We start from the raw sequence: 16,295 nt of genomic DNA, 5'->3' as shown, positions 1-16,295 counted from the left end.
GCAAGTTGGAGTTGCCTCAGGCAAACTCAGAGTCTCTGGTTGCCCAGGGAGATAGGGGGTGTGGCTTCAGAATATTCGGTAGTGAGCCGTATTGCTAGCAAAAGAGGGCTGCTGCTTTATGGCTCAGGCAATGGCCGCTCCGGTGTAGCTCCCCTCCGGCCAACCGTCCTCTCTCCGCTCCCGTACCCCAGAGTCTGCACAGACAGGCTGCAGCCCAGCACTGTCTACACCCCTCGAGCAATCGCCCAAGGGTCTGGACCCCTGGGAGACAGGCCTCCAGACCTTGGAGCGAGAGCAGAGGGGAGCGTGGGGAGTGCTGGGAGCCTGGGGTTGTGGGCAGAGAACACACAGAACTTTACACAGTTTTATGCCTGGCCTCATTGTCACCAAAAGACGGCTGTCACACTGTGCCTCAGGGAACTGCCACTCCGGTGCAGTCCCCTCTCTGACGACTGACTGGGACTGGCCTCCAGACCCCAGTGTGTGCAAAGGGGAGCGCTGGGAGCTCAGAATTCCAGGTAGAGACCATATACAGTTTATGCAGTTTTATGCCTGGCAGGAGGACACCGTGGTACCCTAGTAGGGGAGGTAGGTCCAGTTTTAAAGGGTCTCTCCCGGGGAGTGTAGTGGGAGGACCTTTGAACTCTGACAGGTTGTTTGTGGGGCACTCTGAGCCATCCTCATGGGGGATGGGACTCCCGTCTGTTTGGTGATGGATTTTGTACCTTTTGTTTGTATCCTTGTGGTCGTAGTTCGCCTCAGTGGGGTTGACGTGCGTTCTACAACCTTCTCTCTTAGTGCAGCTCAAATCCACCAGGTTACTTGCTGAATTTTTGTCCTTTAACTCTCCTTCTGGATGGAAGCCTCTGTGGAAAGCTGGCTTCAGTCAGCCATCTTTTCTCCTCCCCAACCTGTACCACTCCAGCCCCTTCTCTAGTTCCTGTCCAGGAAGTGAGGCTCTACACCCACAGCCCTCACGTCCGGGTGCACTCTGATTGCCTCCAGCAGCGCGTGGGTCCCTCCTTTCCTGACCCTGATGATCAGCGCCTGTGGCAGCTTCTTCTCCCCATAATCGGGGGTGCTGATGGCGCCGCCCCTTTCGCTGCTCCCGTTGGCCGGTCTCTGGCCTGCGAGCTCCTCGTAGGTGGTGCTGGACTCCTCCACCTGTATTTTAAGTTGTAGTTAGAAAATATTTCTCCATAAGTTATTGGAAGAATTAATACTTATAGAACTTTTGTCATTTTTTTACATTCAGATTCCTTATCAGTTTTGATGACTACACACATATGTTGTGGTGTGAGGTACTGATCTACCATTATCTTTTGCCCAGTCATTTTTATGAATGTCAGAAAGATGAACCTCTTGGGTCCTCACATCCTCATATACCCCTCATATATGAAAATGGTCCTCCATAATTAGGTTCTAAAGTTTTGGTCCCTCACTTTTCCACATACTAGTGAGATTATGTGGCTTAAATCCATGGATTGAAATGTTGGGGAGATTCAAGATCTCCCTGAGCTTTTCTCTGACCACTATTTAAAAAGACATCCTGGTAAAACTAAGGATTCTTTCTCAGAATAAAGTTTTAAATACATAAAACAAAATATGTAAGATTAAAAAAACCATTTAGACTGAAATATAATTGTGAAATATCTCTAAACTCATATATTTATCTTCCTTATACAGGCATTAAGTAACTACTGATGAGTTTAATAAGTGCTGCATTTTGAGGCAATGGTAAATATAAATAATATTTTGAGATATTTGCACTAACTATAATGTGATATGAAAACATCTCTGATTTATAATAGTAACAAAATCACAAAACAGGTAATATTAGGGTTGATGAAGATTGATTACTTTCATTCATAATTAAACACTAAATTCCAGTTAGAGTAAAAAAAAATAATAAAGGCATTTTTTCCCATCTAAATAAAGATGAATTCTGTCTCTAAGGCATGTGTGCTTTAAATAGAGTAGTTCTAGAAAAAAATACATGGTATCCGCGGATCTAAGAATTTAAGACAAATACTGTCTTGTCTGGACTTCAGAATGTACTCGAATGTTGAAAAGTAAATACATTTTTAATATTTTTAGGTAGGTCCTTCACACTTTAGTACTGGAGTCAGTACTCCCTTTATCACAGGATGCCTTCTTTGCCCAGCCCCTCACACTTCACATTTGAGAGTAATGTTTGTACTCCAGAAGAATGTTGTGGTACCCTAGAAACAGTAGGTGAACAGCTTAACCAAAGTGAGTTAAATGCACATAGAACAATGTTAGAGCAGGCATCCTCAAACTTTTTAAACAACGGGCCAATTCACTGTCCCTCAGACCATTGGAGGGCCAGACTATAGTTTAAAAAAAACAACTATGAACAAATTCCTATGCACACTGCACATATCTTATTTTGAAGTAAAAAAACAAAATGGGAAAAAATACAATCACACTGCCTCATGTGGCCCACAGGCCACAGTTTGAGGACCCCTGATGTTAGAGCAAAAGGGTCTGAGGTTGAAATATGTATGGATTGAAGACACAGTGATCTCTTCTAATTTTCTTTGTTAAAAGTAAATTAAAAACAAAAATTTTGTGTTCTAACTTAAAATAGTGCAGCAATATTTAAGAAAATATTGAAAAAATTTAAGTCTATTACTTTAACATTACAAATTCTGTCCTTCAAACTTTGTCTATATTTATTTAAATCATATTGTCCATATACATAACTTTTATATTTTTATTACTTATATTTTATCTTTCTCACTTCTATTTATTAAAAACAATAATAAATGGAAAATTTAAAAAGAAAGAAAAAAAATTTCTATAAAATTTAGGAAACTAAAAGCATTGACTTAATTCAGTTACATTTCCTGAAAGAAATCATATAAAAATTGTAACTTACTTTCCATTTATGCCCAGGGCAGAATCATCAACCATTCAAAATACTTCTCTGACATCTACTGCATCAGCTGTCCTGAGCAGAGTTATTTCATTCAAATTAATGTTTCATTCTAACAGTGGCTATAGAGGCAAAATATTTAAAATAATAATAATAATAATAGAAACAATGCTTACATTTAAAAATGTCTACAACCGCAATTAGGTTAGAGAAATCTGAAAATTTATTTAGTATCCACTCTAGGGCAAACTATTACCAAAGATGATCTCAGTTCCATGAATTTTTTACTGCCATACTGATATCAAGTAGCAGAGTTGGGATTATATTTATATATTATGTTGAGGTCCACCCAGCTGACTCTAAAATGATAGGATTAAAATGCTTTGTTTCTATCGTGATGTAGGCAATGCAAACAGAAAGATAAGATATAGTCCTAGTGCTAAGCCCTCTCCACCCTACAGAAGAGGATAATCATGGGAACAGAGCCTTTTGATATATGCTCAAGTTGCTGTGGGGTCACAGAGCTTCCACAGGGCTCTCCAGAGTCCTCTCTACATTATCCTGCCATTCACCAGACAGTATGCCTTCTAATAGATGCACTACAGTCTACAGAGAATAAAAATAATTGTACCTCAGTGATACGTTTCCTCCATAAAGTGCCACTCTTCTTGGGAAGATACCACTAGGGATACAAAATAGAAGATGTATACATTTTCAATGATCTCATGGTCATGTACAAATTTAACTAAACTTCTAATAATGCTTAGAAATAGCAGCAAAGTCAGAAATATAAATCGCACATTAGCTAAAAGTTTTTCCATAAGAAAGGCATCACCTAATAATCCTCAGTCACAACAGTTGTAATTTCTAAAATTTAAGATTCCATAAAAACATAATCTTTTTGGCATATATTCAAGTACAGATTGTCTCCTCTAAAGCAGATGTCATGTACAGAATCCCAAGTAACTATATTCTAAGTGGTTATGCCCAATATTGTTCAAATGTATTTCCTTCTTTAATTTAGAAATGATCATACTTTCATTTTCTTCCATTAAGAAAGTCTTAAGATACTTGGTCCTTCTCTTATTCCAGTGTGCTAAGTTGTATTTTGATTGATTTCGTTTGGCATATGCAATTACGAAAGAGAAAAATGTGCTGGTATTTGTTACATATTGTCTTTTATTTCAGCACAGGGTCAATTTCTTTGTTCTAGCACAATGTTTTGAGTTAAATTGAACGTCCAAAAAAGCATTATGAATAGTGGGAATAAATTTCAATATACCAATGGGAAAGATTGCTTAACAAATGCATTTTTTTTCCCCAGTTAGCTGAAGAACATACTTTATTCAGATTCCTTGGTCTTACTCTAATATTCTTTTTCTGTTCCAGGATCCCATCCAGGATATCTCACTCCATTTAGTTGTCATTTCTTCTCAGGCTCCACTTGGCTGTGACAGTTTGAGTCCTTCCTTGTTTTTGATGACCTTGATAGTGTTGAGGAGAACTGGTTATACATTTTATAGAACTTTTCTCAGTTGGAATTTTTCTGATGCTTTTCTAATGATTAGACTTGGGTTATAGTTTTAAAAAGGAAGACTTGGGAGGTCAAGTGCTATTCTCACCCCATAGTATCAAGAGTACATACTGTGGACATGACTTATCACTGTTGATTTAACCTTGATTGCCGATGTGATAGTGTTTGTCAGGTTATTCCTCTGGGAAGCTGCTATTTTTCCTCCCTGGGCCATTATCCACAGCCCATGCTCCATCTCCTTGGAGGCAGATTATGTACGCAGTCATTTGGAATTCTTCTTAATCCAGTATGATCCTGGAGTAAAATATCTCTGCGGATGAAGGCGCTCTTTTCATATCATGGTTTTCAAAAAAGAATGAGTTGTGGACTTAAAAGGAAAAATTATCCTTGAGAAAAATAAACATAAGGTGATATTATTGAGAAAGTTAATTATAACTTGAAGAAAAGTTTGATCATTTAAAGGTAAAACTAATTTTTCTGTCTGCTATTATTTACCATTTATAAGCTACAATAAGAAAGCTAAAAAAAGAAGCTACCGGTCTGGCATGGCAATTTAGAAATTTCTAATAAATCCTATGTGAGAAAATCACATGATTCAGGGATCGAAACCGATATGTGATCTTGCTTTGCAAGTTTTCCTATTTGTTGATCAAGTTAATTTAGTAATTATCAATTGGAACATTTATTTGGACATAGTTCAATAGATTAAATTCTATTTAATCACAATTGAATGCAACAAAATTCCACTGATTCTATTTAATTACATTTGAATACAACAAAATTCCACTGATTCATTAATATCAAAATTCTACTGCTCAATAAAGAGGGAGTCTGTACTGCATTCACTTCTCCACCCTATAAACAGAATTAAAAGCCGGAAGCCAATCAATGCCACTGATTCATAGTGAAAAATGATATACATTAATGCAAATTGCAAATGCCTCTTATTTCAAAGTACATATTGATATATCTTAAAGAAAAATGTCTTTAAAAACAAAAAAATTAATTGCTTGACTCAGAGTTTCAACTTACATTAAAGGAATAATTATACTTTTGACCTTTTATCAGAGCTATTAATGTCATCCTGTCTGTCCTTTATGATTAAATGTCAAAAATCTGCCACTTCAGCAGTGATTCCAGCGACAAGCACTTCCCTGAGAAAGCTTCTGCTCATCCAAAGGCACGAGAACTTAAAGAGCAAGAGGAAGTGAAAGGAAAATTAGGGCAAGGAAACAGATAAAAGAAATCACCCATGAGGAAGAATCAGCAGAAAACTCCAGGCAACATGAAGAACCAGTCCAGAAAAACCCCGCCAAGGGACCATGAGGTAGCTACTGCAGAGCATTCCACCTATACAGAAATGTTAGGAATGACAGAAAGGGAATTTAGAATACACATGTTGAAAACAATGAAAGAAATGATGGAAACAATGAAGGAAACTGCTAATAAAGTGGAAAATAACCAAAAGGAAATCCAAAAACAGAATCAAATCAGAGATGAACGATATGAAGAATATAAAAAGGATATAGCAGAGCTGAAGGAACTGAAACAGTCAATCAGGAAACTTAAAGATGCAATGGAAAGTATCAGCAACAGGTTAGACCATGCAGAAGAAAGAATTTCAGAGGTAGAAGACAAAGTTTTTGAGATAACTCAGATAGTAAAAGAGGCAGAAAAGAAGAGAGAGAAAGCAGAACGTTCACTGTCAGAATTATGGGACTTTATGAAGAGTTCCAACATACGAGTTATAGGAATTCCAGAAGGGGAAGAAGAATGCCCCAGAGGAATGGAAGCCATACTAGAGAATATTATAAAAGAAAATTTCCCAAATATCACCAAAGATTCTGACACACTGCTTTCAGAGGGCTATCGGACCCCAGGTCGCCTCAACTCTAACCGAGCTTCTCCAAGACACATTGTGATGAACCTGTCCAAAGTGAAGACAAAAGAAAAGATTCTGCAAGCTGCCAGGAGTAAGAGCCAGTTGACCTACAGGGGCAAATCCATCAGATTGACCGCAGACTTCTCTAATGAAACTTTTCAAGCAAGAAGACAATGGTCATCTACCTTTAATCTACTTAAACAGAACAATTTCCAGCCCAGAATTCTGTACCCTGCTAAGCTAAGCTTCAAAATTGACGGAGAAATCAAATCATTTACGGATATACAAATATTGAGGAAATTCGCCACAACAAGACCAGCTCTACAGGAAATACTTCAACCTGTTCTGCACACTGACCACCACAATGGATCAGCAGCAAAGTAAGAACTCAGAAATTAAAGGACAGAACGAAACCACCACACTGATGCAAAAGATAAAACTAAGCAATGGACTCTCACAAAATAAGACGAATAGAATACTACCACACTTATCAATTATCTCAATAAATGTTAATGGCTTGAATTCCCCACTGAAGAGACATAGATTGGCTGACTGGATTAAAAAACACAAGCCATCCATTTGCTGTCTGCAAGAAACACACCTGGCTTCAAAAGACAAATTAAAGCTCCGAGTCAAGGGTTGGAAGACAATTTTTCAGGCAAATGGAATTCAGAAGAAAAGAGGAGTTGCAATCTTATTTTCAGAAACATGTGGATTTAAAGCAACTAAAGTCAAAAAAGACAAAGATGGTCACTTTATATTGGTCAAGGGAAAAATACAAGAAGAAGACATTTCAATTCTAAATATCTATGCACCCAATTTAAATGCTCCCAGATTCGTGAAACAGACCTTACTCAGTCTGAGCAATATGATATCTGATAATACCATAATAACAGGGGATCTTAACACTCCTCTTACAGAGCTGGACAGATCCTCTAAACAGAAATTAAACAAGGATATAAGAGACTTAAATGAGACCCTAGAACAACTGTGCTTGACAGACGCATATAGAACACTCCATCCCAAAGATAAAGAATATACATTCTTCTCATCACCCCATGGAACATTCTCCAAAATTGATCATATCCTGGGACACAAAACACATATCAACAGAATCAAAAGAATTGAAATTTTACCTTGTATCTTCTCAGACCATAAGGCACTAAAGGTGGAACTCAACTCTAACAAAAATGCTCAACCCCACCCAAAGGCATGGAAACTAAACAATCTTCTGCTGAATAACAAATGGGTGAAGGAAGAAATAAAACAGGAAATCATTAACTTCCTTGAGCATAACAACAATGAAGACACAAGCTACCAAAACCTGTGGGATACTGCACAAGCAGTTTTGAGAGGAAAATTCATCAGTTTAGATGCCTACATTCGAAAAACAGAAAGAGAGCACATCAACAATCTCACAAGAGATCTTATGGAATTGGAAAAAGAAGAACAATCTAAGCCTAAACTCAGTAGAAGAAAAGAATTCTCCAAAATCAAATCAGAGATCAATGAAATTGAAAACAAAAGAATCATTCAGAAAATTAATGAAACAAGGAGTTGGTTTTTTGAAAAAATAAATAAAATAGATAAACCATTGGCCAGACTAACGAGGAATAGAAAAGTAAAATCTCTAGTAACCTCAATCAGAAATGATAAAGGGGAAATAACAACTGATCCCACAGAGATACAAGAGATCATCTCTGACTACTACCAGAAACTCTATGCCCAGAAATTTGACAATGTGAAAGAAATGGATCAATATTTGGAATCACACCCTCTCCCTAGACTCAGCCAGGAAGAAATAGAGCTCCTGAACAGACCAATTTCAAGCACTGAGATCAAAGAAACAATAAAAAATCCTCCAACCAAAAAATGCCCTGGTCAGATGGTTTCACTCCAGAATTCTATCAAACCTTCAAGGAAGAGCTTATTCCTGTACTGCAGAAATTATTCCAAAAAATTGAGGAAGAAGGAATCTTCCCCAACACATTCTATGAAGCAAACATCACCCTGATACCAAAACCAGGAAAAGACCCAAACAAAAAGGAGAATTTCAGACCAATCTCACTCATGAACATAGACGCAAAAATTCTCAACAAAATCCTAGCCAAGAGATTACAGCTTATCATCAAAAAAGTCATTCATCATGATCAAGTAGGCTTCATCCCAGGGATGCAAGGCTGGTTTAATATACGCAAGTCTATAAACGTTATCCACCATATTAACAGAGGCAAAAAGAAAGATCACATGATCCTCTCAAAAGATGCAGAAAAAGCATTTGATAAAATCCAGCATCCTTTTCTAATGAGAACACTGAAGAGTATAGGCATAGGTGGCACATTTCTAAAACTGATTGAAGCTATCTATGACAAACCCACAGCCAATATTTTACTGAATGGAGTAAAACTGAAAGCTTTTCCTCTTAGAACTGGAACCAGACAAGGTTGCCCTCTGTCACCTTTACTATTCAACGTAGTGCTGGAAGTTCTAGCCAATACAATTAGGCAAGACAAGGAAATAAAGGGAATCCAATTGGGAGCAGAGGAGGTCAAACTCTCCCTCTTTGCTGACGACATGATCTTACACTTAGAGAACGCCAAAGACTCAACCACAAGACTCCTAGAAGTCATCAAAAAATACAGTAATGTTTCAGGATATAAAATCAACGTCCACAAGTCAGTAGCCTTTGTGTACACCAATAACAGTCAAGATGAGAAGCTAATTAAGGGTACAACTCCCTTCACCATAGTCTCAAAGAAAATGAAATACCTAGGAATATACCTAACGAAGGAGGTGAAGGACCTCTAAAAGAAAACTATGAACTCCTCAGAAAGGAAAAAGCAGAGGATATTAACAAATGGAAGAACATACCATGCTCATGGATGGGAAGAATCAACATTGTTAAAATGTCTATACTTCTCAAAGCAATCTACCTATTCAATGCCATTCCTATCAAAATACCAACATCGTACTTTCAAGATTTGGAAAAAAATTATTCTGCGTTTTGTATGGAACCGGAAAAAACCCCATACAGCTAAGGCAGTTCTCTGTAACAAAAATAAAGCTGGGGGCATCAGCATACCAGATTTTAGTCTGTACTACAAAGCCATAGTGCTCAAGACAGCATGGTACTGGCACAAAAACAGAGACATAGACACTTGGAATCGAATTGAACACCAAGAAATGAAACTAACATTTTACAACCACCTAATCTTTGATAAACCAAACAAGAACGTACCTTGGGGGAAAGACTCCCTATTCAATAAATGGTGTTGGGAGAACTGGATGTCTACATGTAAAAGACTGAAACTGGACCCACACCTTTCCCCACTCACAAAAATTGATTCAAGATGGATAAAGGACTTAAATTTAAGGCATGAAACAATAAAAGTCCTCCAAGAAAGCATAGAAAAAACACTGGAAGATATGGGCCTGGGGAAAGACTTCATGAAGAAGACTGCCATGGCAATTGCAACAACAAAAAAAATAAACAAATGGGACTTCATTAAACTGAAAAGCTTCTGTACAGCTAAGGAGACAATAACCAAAGCAAAGAGACAACCTACACAATGGGAAAGGATATTTGCATATTTTCAATCAGACAAAAGCTTGATAACTAGGATCTATAGAGAACTCAAATTAATCCACATGAAAAAAGCCAATAATCCCTTATATCAATGGGCAAGAGACATGAATAGAACTTTCTCTAAAAACGACAGACGAATGGCTAACAAACACATGAAAAAATGTTCATCATCTCTATATATTAGAGAAATGCAAATCAAAACAACCCTGAGATATCATCTAACTCCAGTGAGAATGGCCCACATCACAAAATCTCAAAACTGCAGATGCTGGCGTGGATGTGGAGAGAAGGGAACACTTTTACACTGCTGGTGGGACTGCAAACTAGTACAACCTTTCTGGAAGGAAGTATGGAGAAACCTCAAAGCACTCAAGCTAGACCTTCCATTCGATCCTGCAATCCCATTACTGGGCATCTACCCAGAAGGAAAGAAATCCTTTTATCATAAGGACACTTGTACTAGACTGTTTATTGCAGCTCAATTTACAATCACCAAAATGTGGAAACAGCCTAAATGCCCACCAACCCAGGAATGGATTAACAAGCTGTGGTATATGTATACCATGGAATACTATTCAGCCATTAAAAAAAATGGAGACTTTACATCCTTCGTATTAACCTGGATGGTCGTGGAAGACATTATTCTTAGTAAAGCATCACAAGAATGGAGAAGCATGAATCCTATGTACTCAATTTTGATATGAGGACAATTAATGACAATTATGGTTATGGGGGGGGAACAGAAAGAGGGAAAGAGGGAGGTGGGTGGGGCCTTGGTGTGTGTCACACTTTATGGGGGCAAGACATGATTGCAAGAGGGACTTTACCTAACAATTGCAATCAGTGTAACCTGGCTTATTGTACCCTCAATGAATCCCCAACAATAAAAAAAAAAAATGTCAAAAATCTGAGAAAAAACATATTTTCTAATTTCCTACTAAATAAAATTATATATTGCATCCAAATTGGAGATGGCGTATCTTTTATAATGAAGAGAGATGTGACTGAATAGCATGTGCCTAAAATTTATATTTGTGCTTGGGAATTATAGGTTGCTTACTTCCTATTTTAACTAATTTAAATTGAGTATTAACAGAGCACTGTCCACAACCAAAGTCACTCAAGGTAAAATAAAATGATGTAACCCTGAAAAGCAATTCTGAGGTTCTACAACACTAGATGCTATTAACATTCCTAGAACACTCACTTTGGGGCCTTAAACCATTGTTCATCAAAGGCATAGTATGAAATGAACAAAATCTCCAGATCTTCAAATTTTCCATCAACCTTCATTCAGTACCTGAAAATGTCCACTAAAGTTTTCTACTCAATTGTCTACAAGGAATCATATCTGAAAAGTTGAGACAGTTCCTTACTCAAAACCTTAGGAACACTACTCTCTAGATTTTTTTTCACAAAGCCTAGAGAGACCAAAATCTGGCTTAACCAACCTTTACTGTGCCCTTTGGACAGGGGAGGGGAAGCATCATAGCTTTGTCTCTCCAAAGCCTATCACCAAAGACAAGAGAAAGAATGAAGCATGAAAAAGAATTTCTTCCCACTTAAAACACGCTGAGTCTCACACTCAATGTTTTCTTCTTCGGGGTCCTCATTTTTGTCTTGATAATGACTTCAAGATGAAGAGAATTTTCTGAAATGGGAGAAGCCTCTCAGCTCTTTCAACCACACTAACTGAATTCTGTGCTGTTTTTTTAAATGCTAAATCTGCTATTGTCACAATTTATTATTTAATTAATTATTCCTTTATTCCCTCCAATAATAGTGCAAGACCCTAGTACAATTACTTTTCTCTGAATTATTGAGAAATTAATTCTCTCTTTGATTAATATCAGAGAAAGAAATTTGGGAACCTTGATTCTCTGTGTATGACCAAGCATATTAGCATCTTACCTGACCCCTGTGTGCATCAGTTTATAGATTTTATAGAGTAGAAATCTATAAAGAAATCCAACTCACGACGATTTCTTGGAGAAAATCCACAATTACTTACTGTTACTGTTACTATGGTGGTGTTGGTGATGGTGGTCACAATCTATTTGAGCAGGTGTAGTCAACACTTACCCATCAAGAGAAAACTCAAGAAAAGACCCACAAAATGTCTAGCTTTTCCCCAAGACCTCACACCAAGTTCTGCGTCTCCAGGAGCCTGGGCAGGCGGTGTTCTTTCCTGTGTGTCCCGAGCCTCGGCTCCACTCGGGACGGCACACCCTCCCTTCTTCCGTGGGGGCTGGGCCAGCAGACACGCTCATGGGACTGGCTTCACTCACTTATCTCCGAGGATGTCTTGGTTGGAGAGGATGGGCTGGGGAAGGGAGGCAGAGGTGGGAGCCACAGTGGGAGGGGAGCTGCTGGGTCTGACGCCAAGGGAAGCCGAGAGCCGGGAATCCTCACCAACCTTCTTCTCTGTGTTGCTCGGTTTGGACTTGACCTCCTTGGCTTTCTGAATTGCTTTCAGTACTTCCACAGTGCCCAGCTCCTTCTCTGTGGTCACTGTGTCACCCAGACACACCTCGGAGGCCCTGTCTCCAAGATGAGCGAGCACCTTGGTCGGGTAGTCGGGGATGATGCTCAGAGGGTTGTTCAGCAGAGCCACGTTCTCCAGACAGACACGGGAGGCTGCCTATGCTCCTGACCTCCTCCATCTGCTCAACCCTGTTGCAGGTCCAGGCTGACCAGGGAGTAGAGCTTGTGCAGGCCACTCAAACTCTCCAGGAGGTTGCCCGCCAGGTTCAGGGTCTTGTTGCCCAGCTTGGTGTGAACCCCTTCCAAGGAGGACAGCTTGTTGTAGGACAGGTCCAGCTGCACGAGGTTGTACAGGTGCTGCAGATTGTGCCCAATCAGCAATCCATTGTGACTCAGGTCCAGGAACTCAATCTTTGGGATTAGTTTCACAGACTCGTCCATCTCAGAGATGCTGTTGTGGCTCAGATCAAGAGTGGTTAGTGCTTGCCAAGTGGGGATGACAGCAGTCACAGGGCCTTCCAGGGCTGTGCCTTCTGGCTCCCACTCATCAAATTCCAAGGCTTCAGGAGCAAGGACTTCCTTCATCGAGGTTGCTGAGAAGCAGACACTCATCGTGGCTAAGGTAGGCTTTGATGCCACCAGACCTCGGATGTGGTTAGCATCACAGTGACATCTCCACCTGATGAAGGACCTTGAATATTGACAGATCAAATGGCAGAAGCTGCTCCTGAATGTTGCTGGTTCCAAAAGGTCCTTCTGTGCCAGAAACCTTTTTCAAAGAGCTCTTCGGCCAGTGCTGCAGTGATGCCATTGATATCGTAGAAGTGAAAATGCAAGAAGTGGGCCAGTACTCTGGGGGCCACAAAGGGAAGGCAGCCAGGAGTGTGGAGATAGACCTCCAGATCCTTCTCCCTCTTTGCCACCAAGATTCTTGAGTTTTTCCCAATTATCTTTTTAGGTGGAAGCAGATTTTTATCCATCTTTTTCTCTGCAACGCGCTTTTCATGCAGGTCATGGAAATCGCTATAGCGGTGCTTGACTGTCCACTCCTGGCTGCCATCTGTGACCTGGATGATGTAAACCGTGTACGTGTCCACGAGCTCAGAGGCCAAGACGTGAGCCTCCTTGGCCGGCTCGGCTTCCCTCTCCGGACCAAAGCTGCGCTCGGTGGCCGCGATGCTCAGGGCTTTGGTGCGGGTGCCACCGCCGCCCGGCGCATTTTGACCCTGTGCTTTAAGAGCCAGAAAACTTCTACCCCTTGACCTGGTAACCCCGCTGGTGGGGATTTTCTCTTAGAGGGATACAGTACCGGGGATGGGGAGGTGAAATGCTCACTGCTGCCAAAACACGGGCAGCGCTCAAACCCGGGTGCAGAGGGAGCGTCAGCTACGGTTCAGATGCCCTGCAGCCGTCCCAGCAGGGAGAGGAGGACTGGGCAGGAAAAGGGACAAGCGCTCACATCTAGGCAGAAGGCCTGGCGCCAAGCAGCCTGCCAAGGTTGTGACCGTGAGATGCAGAAGAGCAGTTTTGAGCATGGAACGGGGGTTAGATGCCAGAGTGACTGCCCTATATATATTTTGTAGAGACGGGGTCTCTCTATGTTGCCCAGGCTGGTCTGAACTGGTATCAAGTGATTCTCCTGCCTCAGCCTCCCAAAGTGCTGGGATTACAAGTGGCCAGCTTTTTGTGAAACTCTTGACTTGAGAATTTTGGGTTGTATTTTTTTATTTATTTATTTTTTTTTTTTTACATAAAAGGGGAAAGAGGGTTGCATTGCTGTGAGTAAGCTCCTCTGACCTCTGACCCCTGACCCTGCCTCCCGTAGCTGGGCCAAGCTCCCCTCTGGGCTCCATATCACTGGTGACCCCGTGGAGGAGCCATGGGATGGTAGGCTTCTGGGGATAGGGAGATAAATGTGGTCCCTGAGGCCAGGGTTGCAGTGGTTCCTTCAGCATTTGCTGGTGAGTGAAGGAGCAAGCAGAGACTGGGCTGACAGTGGGCAGGGTGAGGTGTCCCCAAGTCTGCAGGGAAGCCTCAGCACCGGCTTTAGCTCCCTCTTCTTCACTGCCCTCCATGCCCTGGGGACACTCCACAGAGTGGCACTCTCGTCTGTCCCCCCACCATCTCCCAGTCATTGGACTTCTAGACCCTGTCTCCAGTACTGCACCTCTTATAAATAAAACCGTAGTGGGAAAAAAAAAAAACCTAGCTTTTGTCAATGTAACTCTCTAGAATGTCTTCTATGATAAAATGATAGCAATTAAATAAAATACATTGTAGAATAAGGTTATTCATGTTGTGTGACATCTACCATAAATGACTGTTTGATTGAAAGTATATCTGTGGTATTCCCTTCCATTAATAGTTAGAATTAAAGCCATTTTTACTTTGTAAGGATAAAATGAAGTGATTTGTACATAACAGAATGTTAGCTCTCATCTTTAAATCAATGTGTTTCATACTTCACAAAAAATAATAGTATAAAAATAAGTGTTTTTTCAATACAGCTTTAAATTTTAAATAATTTTTCATTAAGAAACATTTTATAAGTATGTGCATACAATATATGTTTACTAAGAATTAAATATTAATAACCATTTATGCAACTATGATGAACATGTAACATGTTTATACTTTGAAGAAACAATGTAGAATTCTATGATGAGATGGTAAGGAAAAAAGGAAGAAGTTCTATTAATTTATCCAAAAATGGCAACATCATTATAAATTAATAGGAAAAAGTCTAGACCATTTCCCTACTTAAACCCATTAGAAATTATTATCTGTTTTGCCAAAATTCCATTCTTACTGACCTTCACTCTGGCATTAAATAAAGTGCAGGTTCTTTTAAATATTATTAATGCTCAATAAAGAGGGAGTCTATAGTGTATTCACTGCTCCATCCTATAAACAGAATTAAAAGTCAAAGAAAAAATAATAGACTTCTATTGTATTATTAATGATTATTATTATTTATTGTCATCTTGTCTGTTGGTTTCTTTTGTAAATTAGATCTTAAAATATGGCACTAAATGGCACTTCTACCATTTAGGCATATTTAATATGAAAGTTATTTCAATTATTTTGGAGTTTCTCCGTCTAAATCCTACTTTTTCTTAGAACACACAAGTCCTCTGTAGTATTAATCTGGTTGAAAGATTGTCTTCCCACATATATATCAATAAAATCCTCTGAAAGTTTCTCCCATTACTGTCCTAACTCACATGGCATCGAAGCTAACAAAATAACTGAGTTGGCCACTTGTACAGAATAATTTGTGGCATGTAAATTTGTTTTTGAAACCCAATCAACCAGTTTATAACTAATAGTTCGATGCTCAAGCAGAAATATGAAATCAATGCCTACACATATAAAAAGAAAGCAAATAGAGGTAACATAATTATTGCACAAATAAAATGTGTAAAGTTTTGAGGGAAGTCCTGAATTATTCAACTAGAAATCGGTTTTTCTGTCTTTAAAAGAAAACCTAAAGTTATGTTGGTATACCTTTAAAAAGCTTCCAAAAACATAAGAAATATGAAATTTATGATTCCTAGCAAGAGGTGTTTTTATTGAGTATACTTAGAATCTAATGTTTGTAAGTAAAGAGATGTTAGGACTATACAGCCATCCAAGAAAAAAATATAATGTCTTTCAAATACCTGCAGTTTGAAACCTAAAACATAAAAATCTATTTTGGCCATTTTTACAGCACATCTTATTGAAAATAACAAGTCAACTTTCTCCAACTAAAATCTCAAGTTTAACATCAAGCCAAATATTATGAGAAGCAAAATATACTTCAATGTTCTTTGAGGTTTCAATGGCTACAAAAGGCATGTCAGAAATGGGGGGCGGGAGAAACTTCTGAATATTTAGGAATTAAATAAACATATTCAAATTGTGCATG

At 39.3% G+C, this 16,295-nt stretch overlaps 1 pseudogene; it reads right to left on the bottom strand.

Moving 5' to 3' along the window:
* Positions 1-12,158: 12,158 nt before the first annotated feature.
* Positions 12,159-16,295, bottom strand: part of LOC128598346 (nischarin-like) — a 50,344-nt pseudogene continuing 46,207 nt past the window's right edge.

This window comes from Nycticebus coucang, chromosome 11 (genome assembly GCF_027406575.1).
Source record: "Nycticebus coucang isolate mNycCou1 chromosome 11, mNycCou1.pri, whole genome shotgun sequence".
Taxonomy (NCBI): Eukaryota; Metazoa; Chordata; class Mammalia; order Primates; family Lorisidae; genus Nycticebus; species Nycticebus coucang.
This window is presented reverse-complemented; position numbering and strand designations above follow the sequence as displayed.